Source organism: Amblyomma maculatum, chromosome 11 (assembly GCF_055883805.1).
Source record: "Amblyomma maculatum isolate TAMU_Amacu chromosome 11, ASM5588380v1, whole genome shotgun sequence".
NCBI lineage: Eukaryota > Metazoa > Arthropoda > Arachnida > Ixodida > Ixodidae > Amblyomma > Amblyomma maculatum.
Window position 1 is genome coordinate 36,264,865 of NC_139354.1, and position 24,616 is coordinate 36,289,480.

The 24,616-nt window shown below is 46.9% G+C and overlaps 1 long non-coding RNA gene across 1 annotated transcript; it reads right to left on the reverse strand.

Annotated features, from left to right (window-relative positions):
* Positions 1-823: 823 nt before the first annotated feature.
* LOC146173493 (uncharacterized) lies at positions 824-14,002 on the reverse strand. The gene is made up of 3 exons (XR_014701739.1): positions 13,835-14,002; positions 3,866-3,929; positions 824-1,022 (listed from the first exon to the last, which is right to left on the reverse strand). It is a non-coding gene; the product is annotated as an uncharacterized LOC146173493 (long non-coding RNA).
* Between the last annotated feature and the right edge of the window lie 10,614 nt (positions 14,003-24,616).

The following is a 24,616-nucleotide window of genomic DNA, read 5'->3' on the forward strand; positions in this document are numbered from 1 at the left end:
GTGGCGTGTTTTAAATCGCAAAGTTTGCCACAGGATATTTAGGACATGCTGGAAAAATTCTACTTAACCATTGGGGTAGCCTGGATCCATGGGATTGCACACCCTGCTATAGCCTTGGTGGATGGAACAAGTCAAGTCGCTGCAACACCTCCTCGTTCCCTTGAAATGGCCGCTCTCACTATCAAAGGCTAGACTACTGACCAAGACACGGCGCAACGGACGTAAGACAAGCGAGTAGACAGGAAAGGCGCTGAATATCAACTCTGAGTTGATAGTCAACGCCCTCCCTGTCTACTCGCTTGTCCTTTGTCCATTGCGCCGTCGTTTCTTTAGTATGCCGCACCAACTAGCTCAACTCCCCATTTTATTGACTAGAATAACCTCAGAAAAAGAAAAACCTTCGGTGCGCAAAGCAATTGCACTTCTCGCACAACATGGCCGCGACCTACCTGGCGGCCTTGTGTGCTGGGAAGAGGTCTTGCTTCGAAAATTGCACGTTCTGGTCGCTCTCGGCCCTGAGCCTGGTTATGGTCGACCCAGACTCATGCTCCATTCGACTACACCAGCCCTTTCTGTCCTTCTCCTGTCTCCGAGGCAGACACAACACATCTTTTCTGGATGCGGATGGCAGGATTAGGTCTACATCTCCGGCCCTTGCTACATTTCCTTCAGGAATTCAGCCTGTGCCTATACCTGGGGACAGCCATTTCATGCTACAGGGCGCACAAGTGCGATAAAATATTTGTTATGTTAATAAAAACCTCCCCAGTTGCACCTAATACGGCGTTCTAAAAACGCGATAATGACGACGAGGCAAGCACACTGAAACCTGGACATTTTAACTTTTTAATAAAAAAAAGCTTTTGTCCAGCTGGTCACATAATCAGGTGGTAGTACTCCGTCAACATTCCTCTGGGCAATGGCTTTCCTCGAATAACACAAAAATGCAGAGATCTCCTGTAAGGGTGTGTCGCGCATCGGCAACCACGTAGGCAGGCGTAATCCCCTCTGCTCGGATCACACTGCAAAATAAAAGCAGAGTGTTTTGGCACTGATGCGTTAATATAAGCTAAACAACGACGTCACAAGCGCGCCCAGAAAATCCTATTCATGACCATGCAGTGATAGAGGAGAGCAGGTGTCATTCATGCAGGGAGCCAGTCGTCAATGTTTGCCCGGTGAAGTAAAGTAATCAGTGTATCGTGCTTCCAAGCGGCACGCCAAGAGTACATGAACAACTGCAAAGCCATGCATATGGATCACTGCAAAGGTAGATTTTACACAGCTTTGTCCGCCGTAACTTTCTTTTCTGGACGTGTAAAAACGTTATACTTAGCACACGATGTTCCTAACCATGTATCTCGGCAAGAAATCTCAATGAGGCAAATGAAACAGGTAGCTCCAGCGGATACGGGAGAGGGTGGTCAGATGAGCCTTCCTCTGGCACAGCCCTCGATCTCCAGGATATCTCGCAGTCGTGTCTCTGGCTTGCTACCCCGCAGCGGCAGCGTTGATGGCGCCGCTGCGTCGGATCGAGCTCCTCGAAATGACGCTGATAGAACGCAAGCTTTTCCGCTACGTTTGTCGTGAAATGTAGAGACAGGACGTTAACAAGCCGAGCGAAACAAAGGTGTTCACGTGACGCCAGGAAGACAGGAAAGCGCGGGCTTTTCGTCCTCCTGTCGCCCCGCACAGCTGCTGTCATACGTGGCAGCAGATATAGATCTTCCGGTCCGAAAAAGACTGAAGATCGCTCCAAATCCGAAGAACATACACCCGACACACAACAAGGAGCGCAGGGTACATAGAGTCAAAGTTATTAGAAAAAGACTACGAGGGGTAGACTCTACTCAAATTTCGCACTGCGATGCGGCCTGCGGTCTAGAAGGGGCGGTTGTATTGAGTAATGGATGGAGACTACGAGACAGTGGTCCCCGGATTCCTCAGCCCTAGAAACTCGCTCATAGCGGAAGACGCTGTTCTGGCGTTAGCCTGCAGGAGCACCAAAGCCAATTTCATACTTTGTGACACCAGGACAGCAGTAAGAAACTTTATTAAGGGATTGTTTCAAAAGAAGCAGTTAGGATACTTGGACAATCGGTATTAGATAGAGAGATTTCCCTCTTCCTTGGACGCCCCCTAGGGTCTTACTGAGGGAGTGGATGGGCCTCTACATCGACGGCAATAAAGTTATCTTGAACTTGAACTTGGCGCCAGCGGCGGTTCACAGAACTTATACTGACGCCACGGCTCAAAGCTTGCTCCAATTGGCAATTCTATTGTGCGAAACGGGAACTATCGCTCCTCGGAACCCCAATAAGGTTGTAATTAGCTAGCTCCACATGGCGTCTGCAACTCCCGTCTGCAACTGACTAATACAGCAGGATACCTGAAGCTGATCCCGTCCGCTGCGGCCATTTTTTAATTAGGTGAAACGCAATACATCTGTGTGTTATGCGATGTCAGAAGGTAGAGTTACCCGGCAGCCTCAACTAAGGTATACCTCATAGCCCGACTCGTTTTCAGGCAATAAACCCCATAAAACATGAACTAAACTATAAAGTTGGTACAAGTATAAGTGCAGACAGGGACGTTCAGGACGTGAGTTTGCGGGACGTGAGTTCGGGGAAGAATGTTTATTTTTGTGTGACAGCAAACATAGTGAATAAAATTTGCTTAAACACGAAGGGAAATGCACTGCCCTATCAAGGAAAATATATTACAAGAAAAGCTAAGGAGAAAACGAGGAAATAAATGCTTTTCCTCAAATCCGTATCCCGCAATCTTTTTTCCCTGACTGCACATTTGTTATTGCGTATAATATTTTAGCACAAAACATACATGCAAAAAAAAATGATTGTTTTCTTTCTAAAGGTATGTTTAAGCTGATCAGACTGATATCAATCTTGCGTTTGGAAGAGAGTAACTAATTTCATTCTCTGGTTTGTTAACTTCATGCATTTTGCTATATCTTCGACTTTATTGTGTCTTATTTATTTGTTCTGTCGGCGGCTTCTCTTCAGCCCTGTGCTTATATATGTTGACGCTGCGCTGTTGGCGTAAGCACGTTTTCTTTAGCAGCTGTCTGCATAACACGGCATTTTATCACTGAAATACGTTGTTTACGACTCAAGATAATGAGTCTCATCCAGCAAACCGTCCGCAGGAAAACATCTTATTCAGCCGTCTCTGTTTCACTTGAATATTTCTAGGTACTATAATAGACTAATATAGACTTAAAGCAGTAGCTTCCACCTGGTTTGCAAGGTTGCCATATAAAGTCAACGCTGCCACGTCGTCGACAGCGGCCGTAACAATGGAATGGAATTCAAGAAAAGAGTTGCGCATTGTAGGAAGGCTATAGATATAGGCTTATAGTCGCAGCAGCAGTTCCATTGTCTGCTGTACATAGATAGCGCCGCAATTAATCGCCGGCTTCTGAGCTTGGAACTGTACCATTGACGAGCCGCTGCAGTTAACCTCTTCGTGTCTTTCCGTCCCGATTTGCCGGTTCTTTTTTAGGACGTCAGCAGCGATCTCGGCTCCTCCGAGAGATTTCGCTGCTGGGCATGCATACGAATACTCGCCATCTCTGGAGAATGAAAAGGTAGGTAATCAAGGGACCTTCACATCAACATCTGCAATTACACAGAGTCTCTAGTCTGGTTTGAACTCATCTCAAGGTTCTAGGGAGGGGGAAACGAAAATGGGGAGGGTGTTTTTCTACCGGATGCCATTTTTTGTCGGCGGCTCTGCACCAATGTTCAGGGAATGCGTCCCCTTTGACTGCCAAGAATATCAACTAAAATGATTTATTGCGCTTCATGAACAGCATTACGCAAAGCATTGCCTACGATGAACATACCCTAATCAGGCCACAGGTGTCTCTTTGCTTTTTAATTTCTTCTGGATATTGCCGGAAAGGCTTCCTGGAAGGAATCCAAAAGGTAATTTTGTCAAATAAACTATCGTGGTGAAATAAATTCACGTGTCTTAAAAGGTTTTTGTCTCCGCGGTCAGAAAACAATCACTTACACGCACGCACGCACGCACGCACGCACGCACGCACGCACGCACACACACACACACACACACACACACACACACACACACACACACACACACACACACACACACACACACACACACACACACACACACACACACACACACACACACACACACACACACACACACACACACACACACACAAACGAGCAAGGAAACGAAGACGTCATCACAAGTTTTAAAAAATGGCAGAGTTTTAACGTGGCTAAACCTAGTTCAGTGTGTCAAAGCGCTAGTTTAGCCTACTTCATTTTCGTAGATCACAAATGGTAGATGCAGATGACGTTATTACTGTCTTCTCACCCGCTGCCGTTCAAGCCCCTTACTGTGGGCCATTAAGCTCGGTTTTTAAGGGTATGCCGCGAGAGCATTAAATGTTCCCACTTTCCAACCCCATTGCTGATCTTCGTTCGCGTACAGGAACTTCGCCACTGATAATTTAACTTGCACCTCTAATATACCACCCGTACCCGTAATTAGCACACAGTATCAATATCAGATTTTAACAAAGACCATTCGCTGGTGATATAAGCTCCGCTTTAACCAAGCCGCAAGAACAGGTATGCGCGTCTTAAGAGAAGCGCTACTGACGCGGGATCCAAGAGTCCTAGAAGGAGGCATTCCGATGTCGCCTGTGTCAACGGTGAAGCCCGGGATGGCAGCAAAATCGGCAAGCCTCAGAGGTCAAAAGCCGGGGCTGCAGAGATGCAGTGGCTTAGCTCTGCTATGCCTGGATATACGTAGCGTAAAGCATGCGCAGTAGCGCATGGCGCAAATGTCGTAAACACGGCTCCGGCTAAAGGTCACGCGTCGGAGAGGAGCGCACTCCGGCGGCGGCGAGGAGGCGACGCACCTGCACCTCTCGTGACGTCACGCGGCTCTCGCGCATGCGCATAACGGGCGGCGCACACTAACTCGAAACTCGGATCTGAACCGGTTGTGTAGCTTTACGCTACAAAATGTATACCTTGCTTCTTAGCAGGCGGAATAAATACTTGATCTACTACGACTATATACCCGAGTCATATTTCAGCCTCGCAGAAATTTTAGGGGCTCAGACAAGAGAGGCTGCCGAAGGGCTGCTCCCACATACAAGAACTTGGCAACTTTGTGCGATGGATAACTATACAAAGAGATGCGTTGCTTTTCTTTTCTTTTTTTTTTTTTTTTTTTTTTTTTTTTACAGAAGCAACAACAGGGCGAAACGACACTTCCGGATAGTGTGGAATCGAGAACATACACACAGTATGGAAAGCATGTTTCCAGAAATACTGTCTCACTCTGTATATAAAGAACAAATGTAATCCGCGTTACAGCTCGGAGGCCTTTCAAGCATAAACAACAGATCCTGGTTGTAGCAGGAAGCAGGGCTAACAGCTGTCTCTGACGTTGCGACGTGGAGACAAATTTTACAAAAACATTTATTTTACTGGAAACAGACTGTAAAACCTGAACCATAGTAACATTGGAAAATATCAAAACTTAGAGGTATGCAACCAGAAGATACAAGAGAACACGAGCAAGAACAAGTGCTGACTTCCATCTGAATTTTATTTCTTGCAGAGAGAAAGCTTATGTAAGGTGAGAAAAAAGATGAAAAGGTAAGGGAGTGAATCACGCGGGGGTGGTCGCAACGAACAGAAAGATCGGACGTGCTAACAATTAAGGAACTGCGGGAGTATAACTGAAAACAAGGCTAGCCACTCATTCGCGGCCGCATCTAAAAACTAGAACTCAGAATCAAAAAGCGATAGAAACGGTGTGCATGACGCGTCAGTTGCCGCATTTCTTTATGTGACACGTTTATAAGCTAATACGCGCCGTCATTTTTAGAATACACCAACTCGGACAAAAAGCAGTTCTAATAAAAAATATCACGCAAGTATTTATCATCACGTGAAATAGTTCCCGTGGATTCCACGAAGATATCCTCAAACGCTAACTTTGCATCAGTATGCTGTCCTACCTGCTTAGAATGCCTCTAACGTTTTGGTTACAGGAACAGAGGCTGCAAACAGGTCGAAACTGAGCTAGTTGGCTGTTTCAAGACAGTATTGGTTTGGTTTGTTTTGTGGGGTTTAACGTCCCAAAGCGACTCAGGCTATGAGAGACGCCATAGTGGAGGGTTCAAGAAATTTCGACCACCTGGGGTTATTTAACGTGCACTGACATCGCACAGCACACGGGCGCCTTGCTTTTCGCCTCCACCGAAAAGCGGCCACCGAGGCCGGGATTCGATCCCGCATCCTTGGGAACAGTTGTCGAACGCCGTAACCACTGCGCCACCACGGTGGGTTAAGATAGTATTTTTGTTACGCAATGTTTTTGCTACACAATATTTTTGTTACGCAATGTAGCGACAAGTGCGTCGGCGCATTTCAGGGTGGCATTAATAATCTTTTTCCGGATGTTTTCATTTCGCAAGAACGCCTCGAAGTTCTGCGCAATTCCCTCAAAACGCCGATGGCTCAGAATTAAAGTCATTTCAAAGGGAGCGGCTTGGCTGTATAGGATCCTAGTTACGCAATGTTTTACCTGACTGCGGTTAAATTTGAATATGCTGACCGCAGTAGGGTTTCTGTAAACGAAAGCAATTTGCCACTAATAATTCGCAACTAAAAAGCTGCTACTGTTACTTGAAGCGGAGTAAGAAGGCGTGAATAAGTAGATGGATGCGAAAACAATTTTTAACTGTGCATTAAACGTAAAGGATTTTAATCACCATGACGGCACATATTAAGGGTTTCTTCAATCAAGTTTCCCTACATTTTCGGTCTTAATGGACGGCTATTACTGAATCAGGTTTTGGTGCAGCCTGTAAGCGTATTGGAATGATTACGTCCTATATTGTGCGCAGTACAGTTTGTGAACCAGAACGTAATGGATTCATTTAAATACTAAATTGTTCAGCTGAAATCTCAAGTTTGAAAAAAATGCTCGAATGGGAGCTAACGCCGAGTCCATGAAGATAGTACTAATCACAGGGGTATATATGTATACAGTGAAGGTACACCTGGGGTGAAAATTATCGATCCTGCCAGGATATTAACCGCTTCAAATCAGAAAGGAGGAGTGTAATATCCATTATGAAAGTAAATTGGCAGGAACGTTTTCGATAAGTGTAAGATTGTCGAGGGTGGCTACCCAGGAAAGGGGGAGGCTATGGCTAATTATGAATAACGAGCAACCACACGTTGGTGCTGTGAGAATAATCAGCACGATGGCAAGCGTAAAAAAAAAACATTGATTTATAGGAAAGGAAAGGCGCGGTTACTGTCTCACTTGTTTTCTGCGGACACCTCAACCGCACCGTAAGGGAAGGGAGGAAGGTGGGAGTGAAAGTGGAAAGAGAGAAAGAGGAGCCGTAGTGGAGGGCTACGGAGTAATTTCGACCACCTGGGGATATTTAACGTGCGCTGACATCGCACAGCACGCGGACGCCTCTTCGTTTCGCCTCCATCGAAACGATGGCAAGCGTAAAAGCATACATTTGCGGTTAGAACAGAATAATCGCACAACACGAGAGAGGAAATGAAGACCGGAAGAGTGTGATGCGTCTTGAGATAGGGGAGGGCAGTGGCGGAAGAAGGAAAGGCGGAAGCGTAAGATTGAAAATAGAAAAGCGGGGTAGGGAAGGGCAGGAGAGAAGAATCCCACTCAGTTTACGCCGTCTGATGCCTTAATGCTGTAACGATTTTTGAGCGCACTGGAGAGAAACATGCCCACGCTGCCGTGACAATGCCCAGACCAGGTAAACGAAGCGCAGCGACTCCTCGCACTGCCCTACGGAACTAACATTACTTATGGATAGACTTCCCTTTCATAGCGAGGTGTTGGTCCGGAAAAATGTACCACCTTCCCCCCTCTGCCAGTAACGTCGAGTGATGCCGAATTTAACCACTCCCCATCTAGCTTCTTTGCTAGCCTTGACCACCTAGTAAAGAGCAGAGACATTAGACTGCCAACCAAGATCCGGATAACTCGTGCTATGGTCTTTCCAGTTGTGATGTATGGATGCGAGAGTTGGACTGTGAAGAAGGCTGACCGCCGAAGAATTGACGCGTTTGAATTGTGGTGCTGCGAAGACTCTTGAGAGTTCCTTGGACTGCCAGAAGATCAAATCAGTCGATATTGTCGACCATAAACCCTGACTGCTCATTGGAGGGTCAAATTCTAAAGTTAAAGCTCAGCTACTTTGGTCATGAGAAGAGAGGAGTCGCTGGAGAAAGAATTGATGTTGGGAAAGGTTGAGGGTCACCGGAGAAGGAGTAGGCAGCGAACGCGGTGGTTAGATGGCATCCTCAAGGCGCTGCAGATGAAGATATGTGATGTTAGGAAGATAGTGAGAGATCGGAAAGCGTGGCGTGATATGGTCAATAGGGTCACGAAGAGTCGGGCACGACTTCACGACTGAACAGAACTGAACTGAACATCTAGCTTCTATTGCAAGCGGATATTCCAGCTGAGTATATACAAACTATATATCGATCTAGTGGCACTGTGATAACAGCAGTGCGCGCTACAAGAAAGGGGGACGCAGCAAAGAACGCACGCATTTTTGAGCCGCTTTCTTAATCCTATAAGGGAACTATAGGTAAAGTAGAGCCAAACCCAAATACGCAAATGTCTGCCGTACAAATTGTCCAAAATGGAAAGGAAACATGCATGTGGTGAAAATAAATTGCAGCCGATAACGCTGAGTCCACATTACGCGCACAGCAACAATAGCGAAATCAGATTTGAGCAGAAAATGTGCGTTAGAAATCATCTGAGATTGCAAGAAAACAGCGACACGTAGCGAAGCTGCTTTGTGCGAGGGATTTCGAAAAAGTGAGCGGTGCACTTTCGTTCTCGAACATTGCTTATTCAGAATTGACAAAATTTGCATTTATTATAGCCACATATTCGCAGACGTCTGTTACATTTCAATATGATCCCAGTCAATTTTTATGGTGCTACGCACATTGTGAACGTAAGCATGCATGCATTGTCATGCGCCGCCAGCCTGATTGGAAAATCCTCATTGGTCGATGGGATTGACAACGTAGTCAGTACAATACACATACAATACACATAGTGACGTCGCTTAAATAGAAAACAAATACGAGAAGGATTAAACTGCAGCCGTCGTCCGCCACCGAAACGGTGGCGGGTGCAATGACGGCCTACAACAGATAAAAATTCTGTGGCAGGCTAGCCCCCGCCGCATGCGGCGGTGACCCACCTGTTCCAGCCCCATCAGGTGAGTACCAGTCCCAGCCCCGTAAGGCCAGTCCTCGCGCGTCTTTCTCTCCTCTCCCTCTTCCTTTTCTTTCTTCTCTATTTTCTCTTCTGTCTGCACGAGGCAGTGGAGGTGGCTCAGCTACAGAACCAGTAGCAATCCCGTGCATTTTCTTTTCCTTCTTCCTACAGCCACAACAAATAGAAGGATCAAACTTCTCCTCCTTTTTCACTTCGCGACTATTCTATATTCTTTCGTTACGCGACAGGAGCGATGGTGTACCATCCAAACTCACACTTGTCGGAGAAAATGTTATAGATACTGCACCTTTCCTTTCTTGTAAACCAATTATAATTACATGTGAGAGCCCGACTTCGGCGGCTACGTTTCCATGGAGGCGAAGCGAAGAGGCGTCCGTGTGCTGTGCGATGTCAGCGCACGTTAAAGATCCCCAGGTGGTTGAAATTACTCCGTAGCCCTCCACTACGGCTTCTCTTTCTCTCCTTCCACCTTCACTCTCACCTTCCTCCCTTCCCTTACGGCGCAGTTGTGGTGTCCACAGAAAACAAGTGAGACAGTTACCGCGCCTTTCCCTTACTATAAATTTCCTTTACGGCGCGGTTCAGGTGTTCACAGAAACAAGTGTGACCGATACTGCAAATTTTCCTTCCTGTGAACCAATCATTATTAAAAAAAACCTCTGACCATTCGGTCGCGAGTCACGCACAAATAGGTTAAAAGCATGAGGTAAGCAACAAGCGTTGCGGTTCCTGTGTTAGGCTGAGCCCCCTTTTAAGGCGAAAGCCTCTGTAGGCTCACGGAACGAAATCCTGCGCGCGAATTGTGCGCGCGAGATCTGTCATATTCCGCGAGATTCTACGAGATCACTTCTTGTCTAGCGTTCCTGCCATCTGCAATGGCAACTTGAACGCGCGCTAAAGAATGTTGTTGTTGTTGTTGTGGCTGTAGGAAGAAGGAAAAGAAAATGCACGGGCCTTCTACTGTCTCTGTAGCTGAGCCACCTCCGCTGCCTAGTGCAGATAGAAGAGAATAGAGAGAAGAAAGAAAAGCAAGAGGGAAAGAAGGACGCGCGCCGCAACAACAGCCGTCGTCCACCACCGAAGCGGTGGCGGGTGCAATGGCGGCCTACAACAGATAAAAATTTGGTGCCAGGCCAGCCCCCGCCGCAAGCAGCGGTGACCCACCTGCACCAGCCCCATGAGGGCAGGCCACGCGACAGTAGCGATATAATGTAAATTTGTTCACACGAACGGGATGGCGCAGTATGTGTCACGCTCGTTTATGTGGGCACCTGACCCAGCTGTAAGGGAAGGGAAGAGTGGCAGTGAAAGTGGAAAGAGAGAAAAAGAGGAGCCATGGTGGAGGGCTACGGAGTAATTTCAACCACCTGGGCATCATTAGCGTGCGCTGACATCGCAGAGCACATGGACGCCTCCTCGTTTCACCGCCAATGAAATGCAGCCGCCGGTGGTCGGATTCGAGTCCGGGTACTCCGGCATAGTAGTCGGGCGTCTTACCACTGCACAACCGAGGCGAGGCGAAGAGACATAGTGGACCGTCTAAACTCGCACTTGCCGGATAGAGTGTGACAGATACTGCGACTTTCCTTTCCTGTGAAGCAATTATAATTATATGTAGCACTGCAACGAACGCCGATAAGGAGGAGGAGACTGATTTATAGGAAGGGAAAGGTGCGGTAACTGTCACTTATTTTGTGTGGACACCTCAACCGCGCCGTAAGGGAAGGGAGGAAGGTGGGAGTGAAAGTAAAAAGAGAGAAAGAGGAGCCGTAGTGAAGGGCTACGGAGTAATTTCGACCACCTGGGGGTCTTTAACGTGCGCTGACACCGCACAGTACACGGACGCCGCTTCGTTTCGCCTCCATCGAAACGCAGCCGCCGAAGTCGGGTACGAACCCGGGTACTCCGGCACAGTAGTCGGGCGTCTTGCGACTGCACCACCCCGGCGGGGGCCGATAAGAGGAAAACGATGAGGAGCAAATGATAGGAGAGGAAAGGTATATTCGCCATTTTCTTCTTCATATCTTAGACCCTCTGTTTTTATCCGTGACCTAGCCACCGATGAATTGCATTGCAACCTATAGTTTCAAGGGTATAGTAATTTTGTCCAGCCACATTCGACATCTCTACATCCAACAGGAGTCTGCCTCCTTGCCTTCGTTTTGGAGCGACTTTGGGAGCAATCATTCTTCCGCTTCTCCCAATTCTACAAGAAACCCCAGAATTTTCAAGACTTCTAACCGTCATGAACCCTCTCCCCTGCGCAGTACTGAACCCCGATCAACATCGACCATTCAGAAAGGTGTAAACCTTTCGTCCCCGAGAGTAACATCTAATCCACCAAAAGAGCAACAGAACGTCCTTCAAACAAAAGCCCTTCAGTCAACCAGGCATCCTTGCCATCGACATGTCCACATACCACATACTATTGGTTTGGTTTGTGGGGTTTAACGTCCTAAAGCGACTTAGGCTATGAGAGACGCCGTAGTGGAGGACTCCGGAAATTTCGACCACCTAGGGTTCTTTAACGTGCACTGACATCGCACAGCACACGGGCGCCTTGCTTTTCGCCTCCATCGAAAAGCTGCCACCAAACATACTATCAAGGATCGACAGCGTTATCGTGGAGGCTTTCAAGCTCTTGTGCGCCCTTGCAATTGATTGCCACCTGGCAGTCATGACAAGTGGCAGGCTGAAATACCACCTGCCACGTCTACCAGTGGACAGAGTGGAGAAATTCAAGTCCCTTCCCCGCATTTATGGAGGAGGAACAAAAGTAATCGGTGACTTTGTTCTTGGGCAGTTGGCGAGGGTGATGAAGCGCGCTACCGGAATGGGAGATTAGGTTATGTTATGTTACATTAAGTGACGGTGAAAAGTGAAGATGATTTCCCCATGGGGGTGACATACGACTATAAGGGAAGAAGCCTTCTCCGGTTCCAGATAGAAAAGCGTTACGTAATTTCTTATAGCATTTCTTATGGCCAGTTTGCGAAATAAAAAGTATATAAGAATACGAAAAACTGCAAACTAATCGCTGCCTCTTCAATCGTCGTTATTTTTGTTCTTGGTGTAGGCTGGCTGTAATGTTGGTGTGAATCAAAAGGCTCAAGATCGATTATAGTATCGTTTCTTTCATCCCGCACGGGACCTATTCTTAACTCTGACATCACAGCCATCGCTAGACTGTCTAAACGAAATGGTGGAAAAGCTAATACTTCGCGGTCGTAGACAAATAGCATTCGGTAATCAGTGTGCAGCAATGCCTTACGCATCATTCTTACGCATTACGCATGATCTTAAGCATCATAAAATATGCGATAGAAAATTAGATGGCTACGTGTTTCTATGTGCAATGCGTTGCGAGCAAAAACTCACGATCGTATCTCTGATACGGGGAAATAGGCGAACTCATTAAAGGCATGTATAGTTCGTATATATTGGTGCCCGATTTGGCAGCTCCCTAACGGAAACGTGGGACCCTTGGACTTTTGAGGGAGACGCAACTCCTAGGGCACGCAGGGGAGGTCGGACGGCTTGGTTAAAGCGGGGCTCTGTATCGGGTTGTCTTTCACGTAATATGCCAGCTTACGACTGTAGGCTATATGAGGGCATGTAAGATAATATAGGCACACGATAAGAGGTCGTTGATTAAGCAAGCAGAAAGGTGCATGTACAGCCGCCCAAATATTTAACTAGCCTCTTAGACTCTTTTCGCCGGTTATCTTCTTTTGAACGGTCGTGAGCACAGAACAGGTGGCCGCATCACATTCTAGTTAGAGTTGGGCGACTGAATGCTAGCCTGGATCCGAAAATCCCCTTTTTCAATGTTCCATTTGTCAGTTATTTCAAATAACTGTTTAATTATGCACTCTGTTTTTTTAATTACTGTCACCAAGCAATAGCTTTTTATTCTGAGCGTTTTCACAGCTTTTAACCGCCTTTTATCAAAGTTTTCATTATTGATTAATTCAAATAATTATTTGATCAATTAAGCACTCTAAATGTTCTTAATTAAGATCATCAAGCATTGTGCTTCTTGTCATTCTGATCATTCTGACACCTTTAAGACCATTTGTTTTCAAATTTTTCAATTTTTCGATTATTTTAATTCAAATTCATGAATTACGCACTCTAAATTTTCTGAGTTAGCATAATCAAGCATCAGAAGCATTTGAACTTCTATCTTTTTCCAATTTTTCATTTTTTTATTTCTACAATTCATCAAAACTCATCGCCTATCACACACCAATCAGTCATTCATTAGAACCAAAAATTACCATGGAACGATTTTTTACGCAGTCCCCAATTATTTCCGACACGCTGTGCCGACTACTCCCACTTCGGTGACGAGTCTATCGCTGAACATTCGGCCTGCCATTGTCGTCTCAAACACGAGACTGTAAATCTGCACAACGAAATTATCTATGCTCGGCTCAGACAAAAGATGAACACCGCTCACGCGCGTCGCATATCATGCCGATACTCTGAATTCGGAACTTACCTTTTGACACCCCCGTTTGTTAGGGCAAGAGCCAGAAGAAGGACAGCAGCGAAGCATAAAAATCTCATATCGCAAAATTTCCCACAGCCTCCACAGAGAGCCCGACTCACCACAACACTGCTGCACCATTTACTGCCGCTTAGCTTAATGATGGCAGATCTCATCGGAAGGAAATTTTGCGCCGCATAAATATTAATGAACACAGTTTTGCAGGAGGTGTGACGTCAGAGTACACGCATAGCGAGTGAACCAATTTCTCCAGATATTTATATTTTTGCACTTAATCAGTCATGATATTCAACGTAAAAAGCAAACTTATGGCGCAAAGTATTCACAAAAGGCAGTAATGTATGCAACTGACGCATCCATCCAATTGCTTATAAGTATGCTTGAGGTTTACTTGCAGCAGCAAAAAGAGAGGACGCTTATATACTTGAGTATTCGGTTATGCGACCGCTTTCTCCTAAAAAATTAGGTACCATGAAGAGGCGGGCAAAGAGAGGATTTCCCTTTTGATGTGGGTAATATTAGATTCGGAATCAGGACTTCTGCTATGATCTTGCCCTTTTAATTTTCATAATTTTAAATATCGGTCATCGCCATTAAGTTAATATCCTCTCCGTGAGAAACGTATGCATAACGAATCATTAACTGTAAAGATAATGTCGTCAATAACGTCAGGTCCTCCTCTCCGTGAGAAATGTATGCATAACGAATCAGTCATTGTAACGATAATGTCGTCAATAGCTTCAGGTCCTTGAGACCGACCTAGTGTTCACCTTTGTTAATTGTGCCTTTCAAATGAGCCATCAGCAGTCCACGTCTCTCTCCTTAGGACGTGTTATGATTCTAGCTCTTGGAATGCGCCCCTGGCCGACATCGAAAGTGCCCTTTGACCTTTGTTTCTACTACGGCAACTGGAATGTTCTGCACACAGCTCACTCGTTGCCTAACATCTTCGAAGCTCTCACTTTTCAAGAGCATTTTGAGGGCATTTCGAGGAAAGTTTCAATGACATTGAGTTAGAACTTAATTCTCCACTGTCATACGTTTTAAGGTGTAGCCATGTCACCAGGCTTCTGTTGCCATACTTTCTATAGCTACGTCACTGAGCGTTGTCTAAGCATACCTTCACGTTCTCAAACCTCAAACCGTCAACGCCTCCATCGCTTCTGTCTTGCTGCTGTATTACTGCAAAGTGAGGCCCTATAGTGGGGGATTTGCGATTTAAAATGACTAAAAACAAGTACCATCGGATATTTTTGAGGTATTCAACGCGGGCGCGTTTCTTTTTGCGGATAAAATGTTTTTACACGAAACATGTTATGTGCAAAAAGAAACACTCGTATCTCTTTCTGAAAGAATTTATGAACAGCACTGCACAGTGCCGTCACTGCCGCTGTAGAAACTAGGCACGTTGCTTCCGCTCGGCAGGATAATAAATGGAATACAATTATAACAGGTCGTCATTCCAGGGTATAAGAATATAACGGATATGACAGTCAGTCCAAGCACTTCGTTAATGCCTACGGAGACAACATAAGCCACAGCCACAGGTGGACATGTACAGCGCAAGGTTGAGCGCAACAGGGATATTAGTGCTCAAAAAAGACTGTCAGATCGAGCATCTTGAACAGTTATGGCACAATGCCAGTCATTTCGGGCATTCAGTGCGAGCTCCGACTTACGCTTAAAATCTTTGCTGTATGCGAGCACTTCACATGAGAACATTATGGCGCTGCTTTTCACATACTGGAACTGATGTTCGTTCGGGGAAGGAAGGGGGGGGGGGGGGGGGCGTGTACATTTAAAGTTCGGAATTATGGATTGGGCCTAACGTAGCACTCGCACTTACAAGCATTTTTGTCAGCCATGCTGACACGGTGATTGAGGTTAACCTTCCCCGGAAGGTCAGAAAATGTTCTCTTATGAAGGTGATTTTTTACCCTTTCTCAGAATAGTTGAAGTAATTAATAAAACACAATGTGACCTCAGTGTGTACTTTACGTTAAAGCCTCTGGTTGAAAGTAATTCTCAGTTCTTTGGTGCAGCGATTACATTACATCAAAAACACGCAATTATTGAGACACAGTTCAAGGCAAATAAAAGGGATTTCATTAATTTATAGAATAATACTTGCATTTATTCATTTAGAACGAAGCAGTCTCGTTGTTACGAGTCGCGGGGTTTGGGGGGGGGGGGGGGGGGGATTTGTGGCTTTGCCAGACTGAGCCCAGTTTTCAGGAGCAAAATGCGAGATCATTAGTGCGTGGTTATTCTGAAAATGCAATATTTGAAAAACAAAATTGCCAGAATTGGACCTAGCTGGTTGTACATGATGATGAACCACGCCAAAGTTCTTATGGCCAAGTACCGTCTTGTGCTGCATCTTTATTTCTCGGTCGTTAAAAATTTAGCGCCACCTTTGAGCCTCGATTGTTACAAGTTCATGGCGACGATTCGACCTAAAGGTGATTCAGAGACTTTCGAAGCCCAAATTGACTGTGCTGTAGTACTGCACACCTGAGGCGCCTTGTTTTGGTGAAATATATTTTGACGTCACGTTCTGAACGCAGCAAAAGACATTCATCGTAAGCAAAACTATTATGCAAGAAGAAACAATAGAATGGCGGGAACTTCCTTAGCGAGGTTGAAATCAGGCGTATGGGTCTCATTTTGACCATTTTCTCTGTGGTGCATCAGACTGTGTGCCTCAGAGCGTGTATCGGCCAAACTAGGCGCAGTTTTAATGCTTGCATAAAACGAATAGTATTTGTCCATTTTCTCTGATTGATTTGCGTCAGTGCAATGGCGGCATCAGGTGTGTTAGCCTGTTTTAAGGCGAAAGCCTTCATAGGCTTATGAGTTTGCATCCGTATGTGCGCAGAAACTCCCACACTCAACCTGTCAATCAAATCGCGGCGGAGTCTTTTACCTTTAAGACGAAATTCCTCCACCGATAATCGAACACCTATCCCGCCAGTCACCAGCCTAGCGCGTTAACAGACTAAGCCATAACGGGAACGTGAGAAACGCATCTTAGTTCTCCTTGTCTAGTGTTCGTGCCATCCCCATGGTAACAGGCATGGCAAAATGGGTGCGTACGCCCATGATATAGTCATAACACGGTTGCCATGGAGACCCTAGCCTTTGACGTCGTGGAGCCTTCTATCAATAACGTGTGACGTCAAGGCAGAGTCCGTGCTTTCGCATTACTGCAATGCATATTCTACTGCGCTCTTTAATTTTAATATTATCGCCGCGTCCACGTATGCTCCGTTCACGTACCGGCCGCATTTGACATGTAGGGCACGAGCAATCAACGTGTGTCGACCTGCGGTATGTGCGGGGTGGATGTCTAGGCTAGGAGTTTAATCAAGATAGTTCTCCTGACATGTGTAGGTAACTGTGCTTTCGCGTTAGTGCCTGAAAGTTGTTCGCACATGTTTAGTCTGTAGAGGATGACCTTCCTCACGTTCGTGCGAGTGATCTGGGAGCTGTGCGATCTGGGAAACTACTTGAGCCCCACAAAGCTCTAAAGGCGTGTTGTGAACGCCAAGTGCCAGCAACCTTTCCGCGAACGTACTGTGAGGGAGCCTGAGTGAACTGGGCGCAAAAGTGAGTGCGAAGTTGGTATTGCTGTCGTGCTTTGAGTGAAAAATTTTCTGAGAACGCCGCTGCGTCATTATAGAGAGGCTAGAAGAACTATGATATTTGTCGTTGTTCCATACTTGGACGCAAAATAATCGATCGATATCGCTAATAATACTTCACTGGAAGCGAAGCTCATTTTTAAACAAGGAAAAACACTGGAACAGACATTGTCAAATGTTTATTATAGGCTCAAAGTAGCGGTTTTACAATCGACAGAGTGCATATTTTTAGCCTGTCAGATAATTTGGTACATGAACTGCCCCCCCCCCCCCCCCCCCCAAAAAAAAAAGAGAGAGAGAGAGAAAAAAAAACTGGCAACTGATATTTCTGGTTGGGGACGCCACGCACTGGCATGCTACAGCGCAATTAAATGGTCTACGCTGCGGATTGCACTATAAAATAAAGACCCATTGTTTTGACAAAGCACTTGAAATGGCTGACAGACGGATTAGCTACCGCGCCCATCAATCGTCTAAAGTTTTTCCTTGGTGATCGAGGCGCAGAGGCGTCCGAGTGAAATATGCTTACCTTCAAAGAAAAAACTGCTGTCTCTTTCAGCTGCACACAAGGCAGAAAAATAATGCGGCTAATGAAGTGAACGAACGAGCAGCTTTGCATTTAGGCCATCGCCAATATGTGGCAGCATTCTCCGCGAAGAAATAATAATAATAATAATAATAATAATAATAATAATAATAATAATAATAATAATAATAATAATAATAATAATAATAATAATAATAATAATAATAATAATAATAATAATAATAATAATAATAATTGGTTCACAGGAAGGGAAAGGCGCTGTATCTGTCACACTTGGGTCTGTGGACACCTGAACCGGGCCGTAAGGGAAGGGAGGAAGGTGGGAGTTAAAAGGAGAAAGAGGAGCTGTAGTGGAGGGCTATGGAGTAATTTCGACCACCTGGGGATCTTTAACGTGCACTGACGTCGCACAGCAGACGGACGCCTCTTCGTTTCGCCTCCATCGAAAAGGCGTCCGTGTGCTGTACGATGTCAGCGCACGTTAAAGAATGGCGTTTTGGTATTTAGGTGCAAAATTGGTCAAAGGTTCCCAGCTCCCACGCTGCAGCGTCTGCGTTCGGGTGGTATAACCTGGCACTTGCGGTGGCCGTGAAATTTCCGTGTACATCATGACAGAGAATGGTTGGTTGGTTTGTGGGGTTTAACGTCCCAAAACGACTCAGGCTATGAGAGACGCCGTAGTGGAGGACTCAGGAAATTTCTACCACCTGGGGTTCTTTTACGTGCACTGACATCGCACAGCACATGGGCACCTTGCTTTTCGCCTCCATCGAAAAGCGGCCACCGAGGCCGGGATTCGATCCCGCGTCCTTGGGAACAGTAGTCGAGTGCCGTAACCACTGCGCCACCCCGGCGGGCATGACAGAGAATGAGCCTTTTGCTCACTACCCTTAAATATTGAGCTTGAGGAGGAGTGGCGACATAACTGCAGTGCTAAAAAGCAGACCATGTGGCCTGGCAACTTTTGACCAAATTTTCCGGATATCTTCAGGTGCTCCAGCTAGTGCACTATATCTTTTACCAAGCAAGACAGAATGAAAATAAAGAAACTTTAATGCTTTTCTGACCATCAGTCATATGGAATACGGCTCAAATAGCTGATAGACCTGCTCCCCGATCAGTGACGTCGTCAGTCATGGGTACAGTCTTTGTCAAAAATGTAGAACCCAGCGGGTTTGCGTCTGAGCCTCCCTGCGTGTCTTGTAATGCATTCCCAGTGTCCACAATCTGCTGAAGGTAAAATCTCTTGTCCTGCACGCTCCAAAGAGTATAAATTCCATGAATGTTAATTGAATGCCACTGCATGGCTTGGAAGTAGACGCCATGAGCTCTAAGCTCCTAACACTGTGCTTCTTTTTGTAGGTTTTTTTAGGAACATGTAATAAAGCTCGTTAAAAGTACAAACAAAACATCCTGGTAAAACGATTAAAGATGTCCACCGAGGTGCTCATAGGATGATGTAATTTAGTGCAAACGCTGCAAACGAAAAACTTGTCCGAAGACAGGCAGAAAAGGAAGGAGTTATAACGTTAACTGCGCAGAAGAGTACAGCGGAGAAAACATTTATTTCGTGCTCTTCCGCACTGGAACAGGAGAACCAGCAAAGAGTGAATAATATGACGATTCCAAGGGATATCAGGATAGCATCCCGAATTTAGCAAACGCCGAAGCTGACAGCCGTCTGGTCTGCTTATGGCCTGCCATCGGCGGAATCTGCCAATCTCATTGCTCGTACAGGACGATCCGGAGTTCCCGGGTTCGAACCCGACCGCGGCGGCTGCGTTTCGATGGAGGCGAAACGAAGTGGCGTCCGTGTGCTGTGCGATGTCAGCGCACGTTAAAGATCCCCAGGTGGTCGAAATTACTCCGTAGCCCTCCACTACGGCTCCTCTTTCTCTCTTTCCACTTTCACTGCCATCTTCCTCCCAATTCTCTTACGGCGCGGTTCGGGTGTCCACAGAGCAAGTGTGACAGTTACTGCGCCTTTCCCTTCCTGTGAACCAATTTAATTTATGCCAACCAATAGACGCTGCCAATCTTTTTTTTTTTTTCATGCACAGACAGCTGCTCTAATGTGACTGCCACAGCTACTGTATCGAACGCTGTGCATGACGTTGCCGTAATGTCGACTATAGCACAACGCATGCGGAAAATAAGAGAAATTAATACGAACTCTACATCTATGACGTCTGGGTCACCATTTGGAAATCATGTGGAAAGGCTTTTAGGAAAAAAAAATATTGAAATGTTTCAGAAAAAAATTTGGAACCCATACGAATACAATGTTTCTTCATATTTCCGTTAACATATTTTGTATCCGTATCCTTCTACATCCATAACGCCGCTCATACGGAACATTTGTGTAAGGCTCAGAGAGCTCTGAGCGGACTTGTGAACACCTATTATTCATTTTATTCTGCATCGCATTTCCGAAACCACTTTTTGCATTCATTACGGAGATCAATAATAATGCTTCCGCCTTGAATATCTGTCACGGAGCGAAGACGACTTAGTCGAAGAACAGAAGCAGAAGATCGGGAGAAAGAAATGGAAATTGAGACGGCTGAACAGTATCGGAACCTGTGCATGTCTTGCGCGAACCCCGGTATTAATTAAAGGTTTTTCTCTTACACACACACACACACACACACACACACACACACACACACACACACACACACACACACACACACACACACACACACACACACACACACACACACACACACACACACACACACACACACATATATATATATATATATATATATATATATTGTAAGCACTGTGAGTGACCTTCATCTTCATCTCAGCGTAATCATCATCGGTCATCGGGTCGTGCGAAGAAGACGAAGTGTTGCTAAGCTGTGGCTAGTCGGTAGCTGCTGCTTCGACCTACCTGAAGTAAAAAAAGGTGAATTTGCTGGTGCGTTCTTCTGCCTCACAAGTGGTGGAAGTGACTCCTGATCCCAGCGTCCTCAACGCGGCACCCCCTGGAGCTCCGTTCCGGTCGTGTTCTTGGCGGCACATCAACCGCCATGGCGCAGTCACATCCCCCTGTTCTCACCGTTCCGGCGCCTGTAGCTACCGATGGGCATCCCACGGCTGCCCATGCCACCTCTGCACCACTGACGTCCCAAGGTGCACTTGCTCAGCACCATTTGACCCACCCAACTTGGTCAGTTACCTCACGTCAGCGCGACCCTCCGGTTTTCGCCGGTCTCCGCGGTGACGACGTCGAAGACTGGCTACAGCAGTACGATCGGGTGAGCGCTTTTAACGGTTGGGACGCTTCTATGAAGCTACTCAACGTCTCATTCTACCTGAGTGACGTGGCTAAGACGTGGTTCCTCAACCATGAGGACGCCATTCCTGACTGGCCTCAATTCACGACACAGATCCGCCAGATATTTGGAACTGTTGGTGCTGGTCCGGCCTCTTTTCAAAAGAAGCTAGAGACCCGTGTGCAGCTTCCAGGAGAGACATACACATCCTACATTGAGGACGTACTCGCCCTTTGCCGGCGAGTTAACAATGGCATGGTCGAGGCTGAACGTGTCGGACATATTTTAAAAGGAATTGGCTCTTTTGCCTACGCAGCTCTAGCTGCCCAAAATCCCGTCACGGTGGCAGACATTCGTGCCACTTGCCAGCGACTTGACTATCTACAGTCGCGCCGCCTCAACAACACCTGGGATCCGAGCCAAATTCCCGAAACTGATCTGCGCACCATCATACGATCTATAATACGGGAAGAGCTCCACAATGATATTTCGTCGGTTCCTGCCTTCTCACGCCCACCTGCTCAATCTACTGGGTTGCGTGGCATTATCAAGGAGGAGCTTACTTCACTCAATCGTCCCATGGCTACAGAACCACCAGCCCCTCCCTACGTTCCGACGTATGCTGAAGTCACTGCGGCTCCTCCTCCTTGTCCTCCTGTCCATCACGCGCCTGTCCCACCCAGCCTCGCCGCCCTGTCCCCGCGACCACCGGTGTATGGTAATTGGCGGCCTCTCCCACCTCGTCCAGTATGTTTCTACTGCGGAATCCGCGGCCATGTAACACGCGTTTGTCGCCGACGACTGCGAGATGAGCGTGCGAGCTATGGGTACGTTCGACGTGACGACGCCTACCAGCTTCCTCCTCGCCAGTACTACACCGATAATGACCTCCGTCCCTCTTCCTCCCCGTCGACTTCTCCTGACCGGTCTAGGACAGCACGGCCATCGCGTCGTCGCTCCCCGTCACCCTTTCGCCGGACTTCGTCGCCCCTTCGCCCTCCATCTTCAACTTCTGCCCGCCAAACGGAAAACTAACCTGTGCAGTTTCCGGAGGTAAAACTGCACCGCCTGTCGTCGCTCCAATTCCTCCTCTGCTCCCATCAAACATGTTGACTGTATTCCTTGAGGGACATGAACTGGAAGCTTTAATTGATACCGGCGCCGCTATTTCTATTATGAAACTTGACTTGTGTTTAAAACTGCGAAAAGTGCGCACACCTTATACCGGTCCTCCTTTACGTGCTGCAAATGGACAGAATATTAACCCTTGTGGAGCGTGTACAGCCCGAGTCACCATTGACGGCATCTTGCACTTCATTGAGTTTGCTGTCCTATCCTCCTGTGTCCATCAACTCATCTTCGGCTGGGATTTCCTCCAAAACGCCTCAGCAGTCATTACGTGTTCCCCTCCCACTATTGAAGTCACTGAATGCAACATTCTTACCGATAGAGAACCACTTTCTTCCCGTGTAGTTATGCTTGCCGATCACGTCCTCTATCCGGGCAACGAAGATATTCTATCTGTGACTTCTGACGCCGTCACCGATGGCGACGTCCTGATTACACCCAGCCCTCGTCTCCTGTCAAGAGGTATTATCATCATCGTGTCCCTTCTTCGCTTCTCCAGCGGTTCTTCTCTTCTCGCCGCATTCAACACCACATCAGAGCCCATTCTTCTGCGACGCGACTCTACTGTTGCATCAATTGCTTCCGCCCAGCCTGTCACACTTCTTCCCATTTCCACCTCCGATCGCTCTGATTCATCCCCTGCCTCGCTCAGTGCAGCACTTCGCCACACGATCAGCACCGACCTGACAACAGACCAGACAGACGCATTGCTCGCTGTATTGAACAAGCACGCAGACTCGTTCGACGTCAATTCCGGCACACTGGGTCAAACCGCTGCAGCAACGCATCGCATACTCACCGACGGATCAAGCATAGTTAGACGCCGGCCTTATCGTGTTTCTCCAACCGAGCGCAAAGTTATTCAGGAAAATGTTGCTGACATGCTTGCACGCAACATCATACGCCCATCGTCTAGTTCCTGGTCATCGCCTGTTGTGCTAGTGCAAAAAAAAAGACGGTTCGGTTCGTTTTTGTGTAGATTACCGTGCTCTAAACAGAATAACTCGTACGGATGTGTATCCCCTCCCTCGAATTGACGACGCCCTCGATTGTTTGCAAGGTGCCCAATTTTTCTCCAGCCTTGACTTAAGATCAGGCTACTGGCAGATCCCCATGAATGAAGATGATAAAGAGAAGACCGCCTTTGCAACACCGGACGGTTTATACGAATTCAATGTAATGCCTTTTGGACTCTGCAACGCTCCTGCTACATTCGAGCGTATGATTGACACAGTTCTCCGCGGCCTCAAATGGAAAACATGTCTCTGTTACTTAGATGACATCGTCATTTTTTCTTCGTCATTTCCTGATCACCTTACTCGTCTCGATGAAGTTTTGACAGCACTTTCCAGCGCTGGCCTACAGCTAAACACGAAGAAATGCCGTTTTGCATCAAAATCCATTAAAGTTCTTGGCCATCTCGTAAGCAGCGAAGGAATTAAGCCTGACCCTGAAAAAATCGCTGCTGCGCTGCACTTTCCCCGTCCAACTCGGGTCAAAGATCTCCGCAGTTTCCTCGGCTTGGCATCATACTTCCGCAGATTCATCCGCAATTTCGCCTCTATTGCCTCACCTTTACATGCGCTTCTTCACAACGACACGCCTTTCATCTGGTCTCCTGCTTGCGAAGAAGCATTTGAAACTCTGAAGCGTGCTCTGACTTCGGGTCCCGTCCTCTGCCATTTTGATGATAAAGCACCGACAATTTTGCACACCGACGCCAGTAGCCATGGCATTGGCGCTGTCCTTCTGCAACGCCAAAACACCTCTACAGAAAATGTTGTTGCCTATGCGAGCCGAACTCTGACTTCTGCGGAACAAAACTACACTATTACCGAACAAGAATGTCTCGCCGTCGTCTGGGCTGTTCAGAAGTTTCGTCCTTACCTGTACGGCCGTCACTTCACAGTCGTCACTGACCACCACGCCCTATGCTGGTTATCCACTTTGAAAAATCTGTCCGGTCGTCTCGGGCGGTGGATCCTCCGCCTTCAAGAGTACGACTTTACTGTCACTTACAAATCGGGCAAGAAGCACAAGGACGCCGACGCTCTCTCTCGTTGCCCTATTGCTTTGCCGTCGCAACCCATGTCCTCGCATTCCTCTCCTGTCCCAACGGAGTCAAGCCATTTAAACCCTACAGTTATGCAGTCTTTGAGCGCCGCCTCTA